Raw genomic sequence first — 16,826 nt, 5'->3', positions numbered from 1 at the left:
GATAAGAATCGTGTGACAGGGGCAGGTTTAAACTTCCCAGGGGTCGGAGCGGCGAGGGGGGGGGGGGGGGGGATAACGCTATTATTTTTGATTGTAATAACAAGTAAACCCCCACCACCGAGGGGAGCAGACGCCAAGTCTCCCAATGCAAATGACAAGAGCGAGCCGTTGTAACTTCCCCCAGCGCACGGTCCGGGGTTGCAAAGCCCGGTCATTTAACCCGAAAGCTTCTATGTATTTTTATTTTGCAAAGGTCCTGTTATTTTGCAAATAGAAAGGAGCCAACATCTCGAAGGCTTGAATATTCATAATGGTACAGACAGCCCGGCACGTCACCCAGAGGGAGGGGCCGTGCGGTTCAAGTTTGGTCTATATATAAGTGGAGAAAATCATCTCTATATTTTAAATTGTTCCCATCCAACGAAAAAAATATATATTCCCAACGACGGGTGGAAAGGGACCGGGAAAGAGCGGCGGGGACGGCGACCTGTCGCCGACTCTGCAAAGGTAAGTTTCCAACCGCGCCAAGGCTTCAACGCACAATTTCCGCTGTTTTATCTCAATAGAACTCTTTTAACCGGTTCTTTTTCGATTGTCCGTAATTTTACTGTTTTGCCGAAGGCGCGTTTGCGGTTGTTTGGATTTCAGGGATCCGATTGGCACTCGATTGGGGGTTCGGAACCTGCCACGGATCCAAACGCTTTTCTTGGCTGGTTTTGGAAGCGAATTATGTATTTTTCTTTCTCCTTCTTTAGGATCAGCCTGCGCTTTGCCGACATTCCTCCCCCTCCCCCCCAAAATAAATTCCAACAAGTCCCCCCCACCCCGCGCCTCCAGCCGCTTGTTTTTGCGCGTTGGCGCGGGTTAAGACAGGTGCACCTGCCTCCGAGTCCTGCGCGGGACCGCGATGTGGGAGAGGTTCAGACCGGGCAGGGAAAGGAAGGGGGGTTTGGGATGGGAGAAGAGCTGAGGGGTCTCCCACCCCGCAGAGAGAGAGAGAGGCGTGGGGCGACGAAGCTGCTCAGAGGGTAGATGGCAGAGCGGGCCACCCCGAGCAATGAACGAAATGCGGGTTTTAAGAGGAATTTGGATGGGAAGGGGGTCTGGAGCTCAGTGGGACGAGGCTCCAAAAATAAGAGTTCGGCACAGACTGGAAGGGCCGAATGGCTGTGCTGCAGTGTTCTCAAAGTTGACCGGGGCATCCAATTGAATCTGAAAATTTGCCGCAGTGGGGCTCCCCCGGGAGAGGCATTGACATAGCGACCCCGGGACGTTCGGAAGCGACTTTGAGACGCTGCGGGGAATGGTCTCGCCGTGGCGGCCGGTTTCCCATTCCCGGAGTCGCCTCTCCCCGGTCTCTCGCTGCTTCTTTGGCGATTCATCGGTCATGCGGATGTGAGCGGGAGGACGGGAATGTGACTGAGAGACAACCTGTTGGATGTGGCTCCCGTCAGCGAACTTAGTGTGTGTCTGAATAGTAGAGGTCCATGCGCACCTGTGTGGGTCTGTTTGTGTATGTCTCTGTCTGTGTGGGTGGGTGTATCTGTGTATGTCTCTGTGTGTATGTCTCTGTCTGTGTGGGTGGGTGTATCTGTGTATGTCTCTGTGTGTATGTCTCTGTCTGTGTGGGTGGGTGTATCTGTGTATGTCTCTGTGTGTATGTCTCTGTCTGTGTGGGTGGGTGTATCTGTGTATGTCTCTGTGTGTATGTCTCTGTCTGTGTGGGTGGGTGTATCTGTGTATGTCTCTGTGTGTATGTCTCTGTCTGTGTGGGTGGATGTATCTGTGTATGTCTCTGTGTGTATGTCTCTGTCTGTGTGGGTGGGTGTATCTGTGTATGTCTCTGTGTGTATGTCTCTGTCTGTGTGGGTGGGTGTATCTGTGTATGTCTCTGTGTGTATGTCTCTGTCTGTGTTGGTGGGTGTATCTGTGTATGTCTCTGTGTGTATGTCTCTGTCTGTGTGGGTGGGTGTATCTGTGTATGTCTCTGTGTGTATGTCTCTGTCTGTGTGGGTGGGTGTATCTGTGTATGTCTCTGTGTGTATGTCTCTGTCTGTGTGGGTGGGTGTATCTGTGTATGTCTCTGTGTGTATGTCTCTGTCTGTGTGGGTGGGTGTATCTGTGTATGTCTCTGTGTGTATGTCTCTGTCTGTGTGGGTGGGTGTATCTGTGTATGTCTCTGTGTATGTCTCTGTCTGTGTGGGTGGATGTATCTGTGTATGTCTCTGTGTGTATGTATCTGTCTGTGTGGGTGGGTGTATCTGTGTATGTCTCTGTCTGTGTGGGTGGATGTATCTGTGTATGTCTCTGTGTGTATGTCTCTGTCTGTGTGGGTGGGTGTATCTGTGTATGTCTCTGTGTGTATGTCTCTGTCTGTGTGGGTGGGTGTATCTGTGTATGTCTCTGTGTGTATGTATCTGTCTGTGTGGGTGGATGTATCTGTGTATGTCTCTGTGTGTATGTATCTGTCTGTGTGGGTGGGTGTATCTGTGTATGTCTCTGTGTGTATGTATCTGTCTGTGTGGGTGGATGTATCTGTGTATGTCTCTGTGTGTATGTCTCTGTCTGTGTGGGTGGGTGTATCTGTGTATGTCTCTGTGTGTATGTATCTGTCTGTGTGGGTGGGTGTATCTGTGTATGTCTCTGTCTGTGTGTATGTCTCTGTCTGTGTGGGTGGGTGTATCTGTGTATGTCTCTGTCTGTGTGTATATATCTGTCTGTGTGGGTGGGTGTATCTGTGTATGTCTCTGTCTGTGTATGTATATATCTGTCTGTGTGGGTGGGTGTATCTGTGTATGTCTCTGTCTGTGTATGTATATATTTGTGTGTGTATATATATATATATATATATATATCTGTCTGTCTGTGTATATAACCATATAACCACTTACAGCTATATCAGTCTGTGTGTGTGTGTGTGTGTGTGTGTGTGTGTGTGTGTGTGTGTGTGTGTGTGAGAGAGAGAGAGAGAATGAATGGTGTGTGTAACTGATATGGGTATGTATGCCTGTATCTGGAGAGTAGGGGTGTGCTGGAGTGTGTTCCCAACGGAATGATATTTGTGACTGTGTGAGTGAGTGAAGGAGGAAGAGAAAGAGAGGATGAGGTGTGTATGAGTGTGTGAGATATATATGAGTGTGTATGTGTATATATGAGAGAGGAGAGAGCCTGTGTGTGCAAGAGACAGAGAGAAAGAGAGAAGAGAATGTGCCTGAATGCATGCAGATGTGCCTGCAATAATTATGGCTATGTGTGAGTTTGTGTCAGCGTGTGTGTCTTTGTTGCCTGTATATATGTGTGTGTGTGTTTGCCTATGTATGCTTTAACTTTATATATCTGTAATTCGTTTGTATGTGGGATCTTGCATTTTTGCCTCTTGTGTGTCCGTGTCTGTGCTTTGTCCGTCTTTACATGATAGAGGAATTAGGGGATATGGGGAGAAGGCAGGTAGGTGAAGTTTGGTCATAAATTAGATCAGCCATGATTGTATTGAATGGCGGAGCAGGCTCGATGGGCCATTTTTGGCCTCCTCCTCTTCCTATGTTCCTATGTGTCTTTGTGAATGTACATGTGATTCTGTGTGTTCATGCCTGACTGTGTGTATAAATAGGTTGAGATGAGGGAATTTCGTCCAGATTGCCTGAGCTGGCTTTGTACACCCACCCAGATATTTTGCAGTGCAGGAGTAAATAATGCTCATCAGTTTTAGAGAACATGGCTTGGAGCTTCTCTCCATTTCCCAAAAATTACAGATAGAAATTACATTCAATGGGGAGGGGATCCTGAAATCTAGCACTTAGAACCATAGAATTCTTCGGCCCCTCTAGTGCTGAATTATTATTCTGCCTAGTTCCACTGACCTGAAACCAGTCCATAGCCCTCTATACCTCTCCCATCCATGTTCCTGTATTCTTATTTAATGTTAAAACTGAGCCCACATTCACCACTTCAGCTCGATTCACACCCCCATCACACTCTGTTCCCTTTAAACCACTGGTCACCTCTCTTTTCCCTCTCACATACCACCTTAAAGTAATCCCTAACTGACCACAAGATGTAGGTGCTCCGTGGTTAGTCAGGAATTACTTAAGGTGGTATGTGAGTGGGAAAAGAGAGGTGAGAGAACCACTAGTTTAAACCTTTCTCCTTTCCCCTTGAACCCACATCCTTTGGTTTCTACCTCATATTTACATACACAATCTTTGAAAGATTGAATACAGGTACACCCCACTTTACGAAACTAGAGCGTTCCGATGAAACTTTTCATAAGCCAAAATGGTGAAAAGCAAAGATCCATTCACTACTATTGGAGACTACTTTCACAAAAGTGAAAACCTATTCAAATCCTTTCATAAAAGTGAAAACAGGTTTCTTTGTAAAAGCGAATATTTGTAAAACGGGATGTACCTTTATTTCGTACTGTGATAGAGGCGGGAACATAAATGCACAGCCTGCAAAGATTCCGCAAGTGTTAGAATACACAAGGCTCGTGGGCCAGAAGGGCCTGTCCCCCATGCTGCATCTCTGTATTGAAAGAAATTTAAAAATGAAAACAATTTGGTTCACATCCCTCCAACCCCTTCCTCTTCGTAAACCTGTTGAATGGCCACCTCTGGCAGTTCGTCCCAGACACGGACCAGCCCCTGAGTGAAAAGAATGTTCTCTCAGGTCCCTCTTACGCTTTTCCCCACTCACTTTAAACGCATGCCCTTTGGTTCTGGAGCCATCTATGCTGGTTGAAAAAGAGATTGTGAGCATTCACTTTATCCATGCCCCCATGCTTTTGTAAATCTGTATGTAAGGTCAGCTCTTAGCCTTTGATATTCCAGGGCAGTGGTTCTCAACCATTTTTCCCTACTCCAATGCAACCTTAAATAATCCCTTACTAACCACAGAGCATAGGATGCCATAAGTGTTTAGTAAGGGATTACTTAAGGTGGTATGCGAGTGGGGAAAAAAGGTTTGCTCCAGGGAATAAAGATTCAGCCTATCCAGCCTGTCCCGATATTGAGGATGAAGGGGATTTCGTGCATGAAATTGTGAGAGGGATGGATCAGGGATACAGAGAATCTTTTTCCCAGAGTAGTGGAGTGGGTAACCAGAGGACATTGTTTTTCACATTTAATTTTTTAAAATTTAAAATTAAATTTTAATTAAACAGGCCATTTCATCCCACAAGCCCGTGCCGCCCAATTTACACCCCATTGACCTACAACCCCTGGTACATTTTGAAGGATTGGGAGGAAACTGGAGCCCCCGGGGAAAAACCCATGCAGACACGGGGAGAACGTACAAACTCCTTGCAAACAGAGCGGGATTCAAATTCCAGACCCACTCGCTGTAAAGGCGTTGCGCTAACCGTTACACCAACCATGCCACCCAAAGGTGAGGGGGAGAGATATAACAGGAATTTGAGGGGTGATTTTTTTTTTTACACACAGGGGTGGTGGGTGTATGGAACAGGCTGCCAGAGGAGGTGATTGGATAGATATCGGGGAGTGGTTTTCAAACACCCCCCCCCCAACACACGCCCCACTTTAAATATTCCCTAGGCCATCGGTGCTCCGATTAGTAAGGGATTGCTTAAGGTGGGACGTGGGTGGAAAGAAAAAGTTTGAAAACCACTGTTTTAATTGTCCTTCATTGACTCGTTATGTGCACGGTTTCAGAACTCCAAAAGAAATGGGCCAGTGACAATTTTTCTCAAGCAAAATATTTCAATAACAATTGGGTCTAGAGGAGTGATTCTCAACCTTCCCTTCCACTCACATCCCACCTTAAGCAATCCCTCACTAATCACAGAGCACTGATGGTTAGGAATTGCTTAAGGTGGGATGTGAGTTGAGGTGGGGGGGGCAATTTGAAAATCATTGGTTTGGAGGGATGTGGGCCAAACGCAGATAGGTGGGACTAGTGTGGGTGGGAAGTTTTGCTTGGCAGGGGCAAGTTGTTCCCATGCTGTGTGACTCCATAATTCAAGCCTCCAGTCCCGGCCACATCCTCTATGCCCCTTCCATTTTATTGATGTCCTTCCTACAGCTGGTCAACCAGAACTTCGCACAGTCCTCTCATGCCTTGTACAGCTGAATCACGAGGTCCCGATATTTGTACTGAGTACCCTGCCCAATAGACGCCAGCATGCCAAATACCTTCTCCACCTGTCTGCCCTTTCCGAGAGTGAAACACAAAAATCTGCTGCGATTGTGGTAAAAGCACAGAAATGTTGGAGGAACACAGCAGGTCTCGCAGCGTCTGCAGGAGGTAAAGATATATTACCGATGTTTCGGGCCTGGGCCCTTGTTCAAGGGATGAGTAAAAAGGAGGCAGGCGCCTGAATTATCAGGCTGGGGAGAAGGGGAGAAAGGTGGGGGGGGGGGGAATGGGAGAGTACACACCAACAGACAAAAGGCGATAATTGCACATGCAGGCCATGAGAAAGGGAAAGTGAGAACTGATGGGGGTGTTTAGATCTAAGAATGCAGTGCTCGGGTAAAGGAGACAGGGAAAACAGAAGAGAGAGAGAGAGACAAGGCTGCGGGAAAGGAGACATAGGGAAAGATGGAGGTTGGGGGCTAACGGAAACAGGAGAAGTTGATGTTAGCAATCATCTGACTGGAGGGTGCCCAAGTGAAATATGAAGTACCCTTAGGTCTTTCTGTTCTATAACACTTTCCAGGACCCTACCATTCATTGTGTAAGTTCCACCTTGGTTCGATTAACATAACATAACATAACAATTACAGCACGGAAACAGGCCATTAGGCCCTTCTAGTCCGCACCGAACCAAACACCCCTTTCTAGTCCCACCTCCCTGCACAATGCCCATCACCCTCCATCTTCTTCTCATCCATAGACCTGACCAACCAACCTGGAGAGAAGTTAAGAAAGGGCAGGGGGAGGAGCACAAACCAACAGACATAATTGGTGTTAATTGGACATGGATTGGAGGACAGGAAAGGGAGAGGTGAGAATTGATTGGGGAAGGGGGGGTTGGGCTCAGTGAGTGCAGCCCCAGAGATTCTCAACCTTTATTTTCCCCACTCAGCTGGGACTATTTTCTCGGGAGCGTAGAAGGATGAGAGGAAACTTAATAGTGGCGACAAGATTATGAGAGGCATGGACAGGGTGAATGGGCAGTGCCTGTTTCCCAGGACAGGATCTGCAAACACCAGAGGACATCTGTACAACGTGAAGGGAGGAGAGGTTAGGGGAGACGTCAGGGGTAAGTGTTTTTACACAGAGAGTTGTAGAGGACGGGAATGTGTTGACGGGGATGGTGGTGGAGGCTGAAACATTATTGGTATTTAAGACACTCTAAGACAGACACATGGAGGGAAGAAAATTAGAGGGTTGCTGGGTAGGGATGGTTTAGCATTGCCTATAGCGTGCTGTAGTGTTCTATGTTCTATATTCTACATATCAATTTAGGTAATCCTTTACTAAGCACAGAGCACCTATGGCTCTGTGGTTAGTAAGGGATTATTTAAGGTGGTATGTGAGTGGAAAAATATAGCTTGAGAACGACTGGATAACTGAAGTGGAGACGTTTATCTCTTTCCAAAATGCAGGTTGGGTGCTGGCATGAATAATAATGAAATTCAATGAGAGCTTATTGCCATATACATATGTAGAATGAACAGATGTTTCAACGTTCTTACTTGCTGCAGCCAAACACATATTTAAGACACACTGGAGTGAAATGTGCAAGTCTACGGAAGCGGCGATGGTAGTAGAAGCTCAGGGATGCTGGAAGAACTCAGTGTCTGAAGAAGGGCCCAGGCCGGGAAACGTCTGTTGTATATCTTTACCTCCTGTGGACGCTGCGAGACCTGCTGAGTACCTCCAGCCTTACCATGCTTTGAAGCTTCACCAACTGCAATTGGAAACATTTAAATCACCACAAATGAAAGACAGAAAAAGAGATTCTAAGCATCAAAGGGACAAATAACTAAATATTCCCAAATGCACAAAAAAAAGTGGTCTTATTAGAGCGAACAGATCTTTTGGTAGTCCCAATCTAGTTTATAGTACGGGTTAGGTTCACCAGGAAGTTTAACCATGTAACAATTACAGCCCAGAAACAGACCAATTCGGCCCTTCTGGTCCACGCCAAACACCTTCTCCCACCTAGTCCTAATGACCCGCATTTGGCCCACAACCCTCCACACCTCTTCCGTCCATATACCTATCCAACTTTTCCTTAAATATTAACATCGAACTCGCAACGACCACTTCGGCCGGAAGCTCATTCCACACTCCCACCACCTCCCCTCATGTTTCCCCTGAACACTTCCCCTTTCAATCTCAATCCATATCCTCTTGGTTGAATCTCCTTCACTCTCAACGGAAAATGCCACATTGACTCTATCTGTCCCCCTCATAATTTTAAATACCTCGATCAAATCACTCCTCAATCTTCTACACTGCAGGGAATAAAGTCCCAGCCTGTTTAACCTTTCTCTGTAACTAACTCAAATCCTGAAACCCCGGCAACATTCTTGTAAATCTCTTCTGCACTCTCTATTCTGTTTATATCCTTCCTATAATTTGGCGACCAAAATGACACATACTATTCCAAATTTGACCTCACCAATGTCTTATACAACTCTAACATGAAGTCCCAACTCCTGTACTCAATACTCCGATTTCTAAAGGCCAACATACCAAAAGCTTTCTTCACCGCCCTATCTACATGTTCTTGAACCTTGAGGAGTAAAACACGAAAGTCTGCAGACAATGCTGAGTTTGACCTTCTGAGTTTCTCCAGCATTGTATTTTCCATGAGAACACTGTTGGATGGCACAGTTGGTGTAGCGGTTAGTGCGATGCCTTTACAGCACCAGCGATCGAGACCAGGGGTTCAATCCCACACTCCCTGTAAGGAGTTTATACATACTCCCCGTGTATGCGTGGGTTTTCTTCCATTTCCTCCCACCATTTAAAATGTACTGGGGGGGTTAATGGGGTGTAAATGATGTGCTGTATATCTAAATTTAAATTTAAAAACCATGTGGCCCATTTACACCCCATTAACCTCTGAAGCCTGTGCATTTTTTAGAGAGTGGGAGCATCCTCAGAAAGCCTATGATGGGAGAACGTACAAACTCTTTTGGTTGGTCTGTGATGAATGCGCACTCCTCATCGGATTACTTGCTGCTAGGGGAGGGAGCAACTGCCTGCAATTTAATCTGTCAATGGCAAGAATAGAGGTGAGTGCGCTGTCACTCATGGACAACCTGTCCCCACACACTCCCCCTTATGCCCAGGAGTGTCGATGGCCCTTCCTTTTTCCTTGACTAATTTCCCTCCGCCACTTGGCCGGTGGAACTCATCATGAATACTGGAGAATATACAGGAGAAACTCAGCAGGTCACACAGAATTCACAGGAAGTGAAAGGTCACTAACGCCTCAGGCCTGGGCCTTGCAGAGAACTTAGCACATTGAACACTACAGCACAGTACTGGCCCTTTGGTCCTCCATGTTGTGCCAACCCATACATTCCTTAAAAAGGATATATTAAACCCTCCCTTCCCCGTAACCTTCTATTTTTCTTACATCCATCTGCCTGTCTAAGCTTTCTTAAATACCCCTATAGTTTCAGCCTCCATCACCACCCCTGGCAAGGCATTCCAGACACCTACAACTCTCTGTGTAAAAAAAACTTCCCCTGATGTCTCCCCTAAACTTCCCTCCCTTCACTTTGTACTCATCCTCTGGTGTTTGCTGATCCTGCCCTGGGAAACAGGTGCTGGCCGTCCGCCCTATCTATGCCTCTCGTAATCTTGAAAATCATTATCAAGTCTCCTCTCCTCCTTCTACGCTCCAAAGAGAAAAGTCCCAGCTCTGCTAACCTTGCCTCATAAGACTTGTTTTCCAATCCAGGTAACATCCTGGTAAATCTCCTCTGCCCCCTCTCCATAGCTTCCTCATCCTTCCTGTAATGAGGTGACCAGAACTGAACACAACACTCAAAGTGTGGTCTGAGTTGCAACATGACCTCTCGACTCCTGAACACAGTCCCCCATATTAATGAAGCCCAGCATCCCATAGGCCAGTGGTTTGCAATCTTTTTCTTTCCACTCACATTCCACTTTAAGTAATCTCTATGCCATCAGTGCTCTGTGATTAGTAAGGGATTGCTTAAGGAGGTATGTGGGTGGAAAGAAAATGTTTGAGAACTACTGCCATAGGCCTTCTTAACTACCCTATCAACCTGTGCAGCGACCTTGAGGGATGTATGGATTTTAACCCCAAGGTTAGGTATAAGCAAAAAAAAAACAAGCTCTTGAATGAAAAGGCAGGGGAGAGGGGGAGGAAAAGGAGTACAGGCTAACCAGAATGAGGTGTTAGGTGGATACAGGTGGGAGTGGGTAGCTCACTGATCGGAGAGGGAAGGGAGTGGGGAGGTGGAGGAAAGGAATAGGATAGGGAAAGAAAGAGGTTAGAGAAGTAGATGTTAATACCCTCTGGTGAGACAGTGGTCAGTTGGAACAGATCACCTACTTTGATTCCATTGTATGCAAAGTAATGGCGTTATCCTGAGAACCAGCATGTGCACCCATTTCAATTCCCCTTCTCATTTCACCTGTCTATGGCCTCATGCAACCACCTGCACATTGGAGGAACCAATTCTTCCATCTGGGCCCCCTCCAACTGGATGGCATTGATATCGCCTTCTCCGGTTTCCATCAAACTCCCCTCCCCCTCAACATTTTCTTCCCCCGATCACCTTTCCCCCAGCTCCTTCTCGCTCTCTCTTCCTTTTTCCCTCTGTCTCCTTCCACAGAGCCAAAATCAATTCTCACCTTCCCTCATATCATACTCAATTGACATGGTTAATGCAATGCTTTTACAGCGACAGTGTTTGGGACCGGGGTTCAAATCCCATGCTGTCTGTAAGGGGTTTGTACGTTCACCCTGTGACTATGTTGGTTTTCCCTGGGGCTCCGGTTTCCTCCCACTATTTGAAATATACCAAGGGTTGTAAGTCAATTGGGTGGCACGAGCTTGTGGGTCTGAAAGGCCTGTATCTGTGCTGAAGAAGAATTGAATTCACACCTTTTGTCTATTGGTCTGGACTCCTCCCCCCTTCCACTTCCCCCTTTCTCTCTCCAGTCTTTATTCAGGTGCCTATTCTTTGCTCACTCCTTGAACAAAAGCTCAGGCCCGAAACGACGGCAATATATCTTTACCTCCTATGGGCGCTGCGAGACTGGCTGAGTTCATCTAGCATTTCTGTGTGTTTTTACTGCATCACAGATCCACCTGACCTCTCGTTGGATATACGGAACATCCTATTTTTGAATGAATTCCACTCAGCTCTTTCCCACAGCTTCACTGACTCCTTGATGAGTGAACCTGGACCATCTTCTGGCCAGGGTTTGAGGAGGAACATTTTGTGCCAAATTCCATCCTTCGCTTTATCCACCCTTTCTCCTGATCTCTTCATGTATGGAGCCAGGATTACCCATGTTCCACATTTCCTTCCTTTTGAAAGAAGCCATTTAGCCCATTGAATCTGTGTCAACCTTCAGAGTCATCTCATCAATCCCTAACCCCTCGCCAACACCTATTTTCCAGTGACATATTCTCCCTCACATTAATCCCTTTATGCCCACTTTCTGTTTTCTGTTTTCTACTCACGCTTGTATCCTTCCTGTAATTCCATGGGCTCTCATCTTGTTTAATTTTCTTATGTGTGGCATCTTGTTGAAGGCTCTTTGAAAGTCCAAATACACAAAATCCTCTGCATCTTCCTTGCCGATCCTACTTGTAATCTCATCAAAACATTGCAATAGGTTTGTCAGGCATGATTTTCCTTTAAGGAAGCCATGCTGACTTGGACCTATCTTTTCATGCACCTCCAGGCATTCTATAATCTCATCCTTGACACTCGACTCCAATAGCTTCCCAACCACTGAAGTCAGGCTAATATTTCAATAATTTCCTTTCTGCTGCCTCCTCACTCCCTTCTTAAACAGTGGAGTGATGTTCACCATGCCAGACTCCAGTGATTCCTGCAAGTCCATTACCAATACCTCCAAAATCTCTACAGCGACCTCCTTCAGAACTCGAGGGTGCATTCCATTCCGTCCGGGAGACTTATCTACCCTTAGACCATTGAGCTTCCCAAGTACTTTCTCTCTCATGATCTTGACGCAGCCACTTCTCTTCCGAGAGAGCCATGAGAGTCCGATACGCTACGAATGTCTTCCACAGTGAAGACTGATCCAAAATATTCAGTTCCTTTGCCATCTCCTTCTCTCCCATTACAATTCCTCCAACATTATTTTCTATTGGTCCGATGTCTACTTTGGTCACTCTTTACTCTTTATATATTTCAAAAGCTTTTACTATCCTCTTTGATATTATTTGCTAACCTCCTTTCATAGTTCATCTTTTCCTCTCTAACCACCTACTTAGTTGTTTTTTAAAGTTTCCCGGTCCTCCATCTTCCCACTAATTTTTGCTCCCTTCTATGCCCTCTCTTTTTTCTTTACTTTGGTTTTACCTTCCCTCATCAGCCACAATTGTCATTTTAACATTCACAAATTTCTTCCTTTTTGATATGTACCTGTTCTGCACTTTTCTCATTTTTAAAAAATATAAACCTACAGCATGGTAACAGGCCATTTTGGCCCACAAGTCAGTTCCACCCAATTTATGCACCATTAACCTAAACTCCTGGTACATTTTGAACATTTTGGGGAGAAACTGGAGCCCCTGGGGAAAACCCACAGACACAGGGAGAAAGTACAAACCTTTACAGACACCGTGGGATTCGAACCCTGGTCTGATCCTAATTTTGAGCGCTGAAAAGGTGGTGCACTAACCGCTATGCCTCTCGCAGGAACTCCATCCATTTCTGATCTGCTGTCTTTCCCATTAGTGTGCTTCTCCACTTAACTTTGGCCAGTTCCACACTTGTGCGGCTGTAATTTCATTTCCTCCACTGAAATGCCAACACATCGGGCTTTAGCCTCTTCTTTTCAAATTTCAGTCATATTGTGATCACTGCCCCCTAGGGGCTTCTTTACCTCTAATCACCTCTGGTTCATTACACAGCACCAATCCAGACCAAAACATATGAGTCAATGAAGCCACCTCAGTATTGCATCTATCACAAGTAGAGCTCATATTAGGAAAGTTTATCTTTAGACATAGGAGCCCTGTGAATTATTTTTAACTGTATTATAGAACGATGTGCACAGAGTGAAGAAGTATGAACTAGTCTAGTAATTCATCCCTGTGTTTCAGGAGATAATGTTAGTTGAAGTTCCCATTCCCATGTTTGTCAAATCTTATCCATGAGGACTGATCTCAAATTTAATGAGTATAAAGATTAACAACTAAACCCTTCTGAAAGGTATTTAACCAACACAAAGTGTCAAGTAAATCTGGTTGTTGTAATGTTAGATCATTAGACATATCGAATTCAGGAAATTTCTAATCAGTAGCTAGCTAAACAAGTGCATGTATGGTAATTTATATTTGGTAGAAAGTTTGAGTCTACACCAGTTCACTAGAACAACTCCACTAGCTCAACCCTCCCACTCTCTGCCCATAACCCTCCAAACCCCTCACCTCCATGTACACATCCAACCAATGACAGAAGGGTCCCTGCCGCAACTATCTAATTCGGAAGATCATTCCATTCTGCTACCACTTGCTGAGTGAAAAAGCATCCTCTAATATTTCTCCTAAAGTGTTGTCCCCTTACTCTTAACTCATGCCTTCTTGTTCCAACCTCCCCTGCCCTCAAGGGAAAGAGTCTGTTGATGTCTAGTCTATCTATTCCTTTCATAATTTTAAATACCTCTATCAAGTCCCCTCTCAGTCGTCTACGTTCCAATGAAGAAAGTCCAAGTCTCCTTAATCTCTCCCTGTAATCCAGATGCTGTAAGCCAGGCAACATCCTTGTAAACCTTCTCTGCACCCTCTCCACCTTATCTATATCCGTTCTATAATTTGGAGACCAGAACTGAGCACAGTTCACTCCAAACCTGGCCTCACCAATGCCTTAAACAGCCGTAGCATCACCTCCCAGCTCCTATATTCTATACTATGATCTATGAAGGCCAGCATACCATATGCCTTCTTAACCACCCTGTCTACATGGGAATCCACCTTCAGTGAACTCTGTACCATAGCCCCCAGGTCCCTTTGCTCCTCTGCATGCCTCAATGCCCTCCCCTTAACTGTATATGTCCTATTCAGGTTATTTTTACTGAAATGCAACACCTCACACTTGTCTACATTGAATTCCATCTGCCATCTTTCAGCCCACTCTTCCAAACAAACCAAATCCTTCTGTAATCCAAGAAAATCTACCTCACTATCCTCCACTCCTCTATCTTCGTATCATCTGCATATTTGCTTACCCAGTTAACCACACCCTCCTCTAAATCATTAATATAAATGATAAACAGCAACGAACCCAGCACCGATCCCTGAGGCACCCTGCTTGTCACAGGCTTCCAACCTGACAGACAGTTGTCCACCATGACTCTCTGCTGTCTATCTCCCAGCCTCCTCTGAACCCATGTCACAATCTCTCTACTAATTCCTAGACACTGAACCTTCCTTATTAACCTTCCATGCGGAACCTTATCAAAAGCCCTACTAAAATCCAAACAGATCTCATCAACCGCTCTACCTTTGTTCAAAAGACATCAGTAAATCAATCTACAAAAGAGATCATTTCTTTAATCTTCCAAATGAGGAAGGTTCGGTCAAGAATAGATGCCGTAAAAATAAATAAAGATGTGTAATATCAGCCACGGCAAATTTATTTAGTTCAAAAAAATCTTCGAAATTGAAATGACCACAGCGTCGGACCCGCCAATCTGTAGCTGTTCACTATGACCTTCCACCCTGTTTCTAATGCTGTGTACATCGAAGAATAACACCTTTGAATGCATAGTGTTTCTGTCGTCCCTCAGGCTATAATTTTGCCTTTCATCCTTGCTCTGCACCATCTTTGATTTACTGCTGTTTCCCCTTCATCAGCCCTAACACTTTGATTCCCAGTCACTTGGTAAATTAGTTTAAACCAGAGGTTTTCAAAGTTTCTTTCCACTCACATCCCACTTTAAGTAATCCCTAGGCCATCGGTGCTCTGTGATCAGTAAGGGATTGCTTAAGGTGGGATGTGGGTGGAAAGTAAAAGTTTGAAAACCTCTGTTTTAATCGTCCCTCATTGACTCGTTATGTGCAGGGTTTCAGAACTCCAAAGGAAATGGGCCAATCACAATTTTTCTCAAGCAAAATATTTCAGTAACAATTGGGCCCCTTCCCACTCACACCCCACCTTAAGTAATCACTGAGCATCTATGGCATCATTTGAGGTGGTATTGTGAGTAGAAAGTAAGTGTGAAAGCCAACTGTTTAAACCCTCCCTAACCGTTAAAGTTGCCGCCAGGGTATGGGCCCCCTTTGGGTTCAGGCATATCCTATCCTTTGTGCTTCGGTTGGACCTTCCCCAAAAGAAGACTGTTTCCCCTGCGCCAGTTTCTCAGCCCCATTATTTATCTACCTGATCTCGCTATTTTTGCCCTCACGAGCACAGGACACAGGCAGTAGTCCTGAGATTACCATCATGGAGGTCCTGCTGTTCAGTTTCCTTCCAAACTCCCTGTAATCTCTCTTCGGGGCCTCCACACTTAACTCACCTACGTCATTGGTATCGACGTGTGCAATGACTGTTCACCCTCTCCCCTCAGAATTTTCTGGACCTGATTTGAGACATCCTGCACCCTGGCACCAGAAAGTTAACACACCATACCGGATATCTTAATCAGGCTCACCGAATCTGCTGTTTGTTCCCCCATCACTATAGCGTGCTTCCTTACTCTGCTACAGGGCCTTGCTCAGTGCCAGACAGGTCACTCTGGAAGTCCTCTGTCGGGTCATCCTTCCCAATACTAACCAAACTGGTGAGGGATACGGCCTGACAGGTATTCTCCATGCTCCGGTCCATCACTTCCTCGCTCTCGCTAATGAGCTGCGGGTCCATTAAGCTGCAGCTCCAATTCCACAACACGGTCCCTTACCAGCTGCAGCTCGATGCACCCGGAGCAGATGTGGGCATCGGGGAAGATCAGAGTCTACCAGGGATGCCACATCTGACACCAAGCACAGAGCAATAACTCCACAGACACAGTCCCCAATCGAATAACACTTGAAGGTAATCAATAATTTATTTACCCACGCTATACGCGTCACCTGTTTTAATTGAAGCCAGTCAAACAAAAGCATCACACATATGACTTAAATCTACAGGTAACCTCCTCCATCTACTGAGGGTGATGCACACTAGTGTGGATCAGTGTGGGATCTAAAACCGTGGGGATCAGTGTGGGATCGATAACAGGTTGGATCAGTGTAGAATCTGTAAGAGTGCAAATCAATGTGGGATCTGTAAAAGTGTGGGTCAGTGTGTGAGTACAACAGGGCAGATAAATGATCTCTAACAGTGGGGATCAGTGTCTGATCTATGAAAACGCGAATCACTGTGTGACTTACATCATTGAGGATTTGTATGTGATCTTTTGCAGTGGGGATGTGTGTGATCTATAGCAGCGTGGATCACATGTGATCTACAACATGATCAGTGTGTGATCTATAGCAGTGTGGATCACGTGTGATCTACCACATGATCAGTGTGTGATCTATAACAGTGTGGATCACGTGTGATCTACAACATGAATCAGTGGTGTGATCTATAACAGTGTGGACCACATGTGATCTACAACATGATCAGTGTGTGATCTATAGCAGTGTGGATCACATGTGATCTACAACATGATCAGTGTGTGATCTATAA

The 16,826-nt window shown here is 45.6% G+C and overlaps 1 protein-coding gene across 1 annotated transcript in view; it reads left to right on the top strand.

Annotated features, from left to right (window-relative positions):
- Positions 1-423: 423 nt before the first annotated feature.
- Positions 424-16,826, top strand: part of cyp26b1 (cytochrome P450, family 26, subfamily b, polypeptide 1) — a 53,141-nt gene continuing 36,738 nt past the window's right edge. The window contains exon 1 of the mRNA XM_069923431.1: positions 424-507. The gene's annotated coding sequence lies outside the window, so the exon portion shown is untranslated. The remainder of the gene's footprint in view (positions 508-16,826) is intronic.

Source organism: Narcine bancroftii, chromosome 3 (assembly GCF_036971445.1).
Source record: "Narcine bancroftii isolate sNarBan1 chromosome 3, sNarBan1.hap1, whole genome shotgun sequence".
NCBI lineage: Eukaryota > Metazoa > Chordata > Chondrichthyes > Torpediniformes > Narcinidae > Narcine > Narcine bancroftii.
Note: the sequence above shows the minus strand (reverse complement) of the source record. Positions and strands in the feature narration are given on the sequence as shown.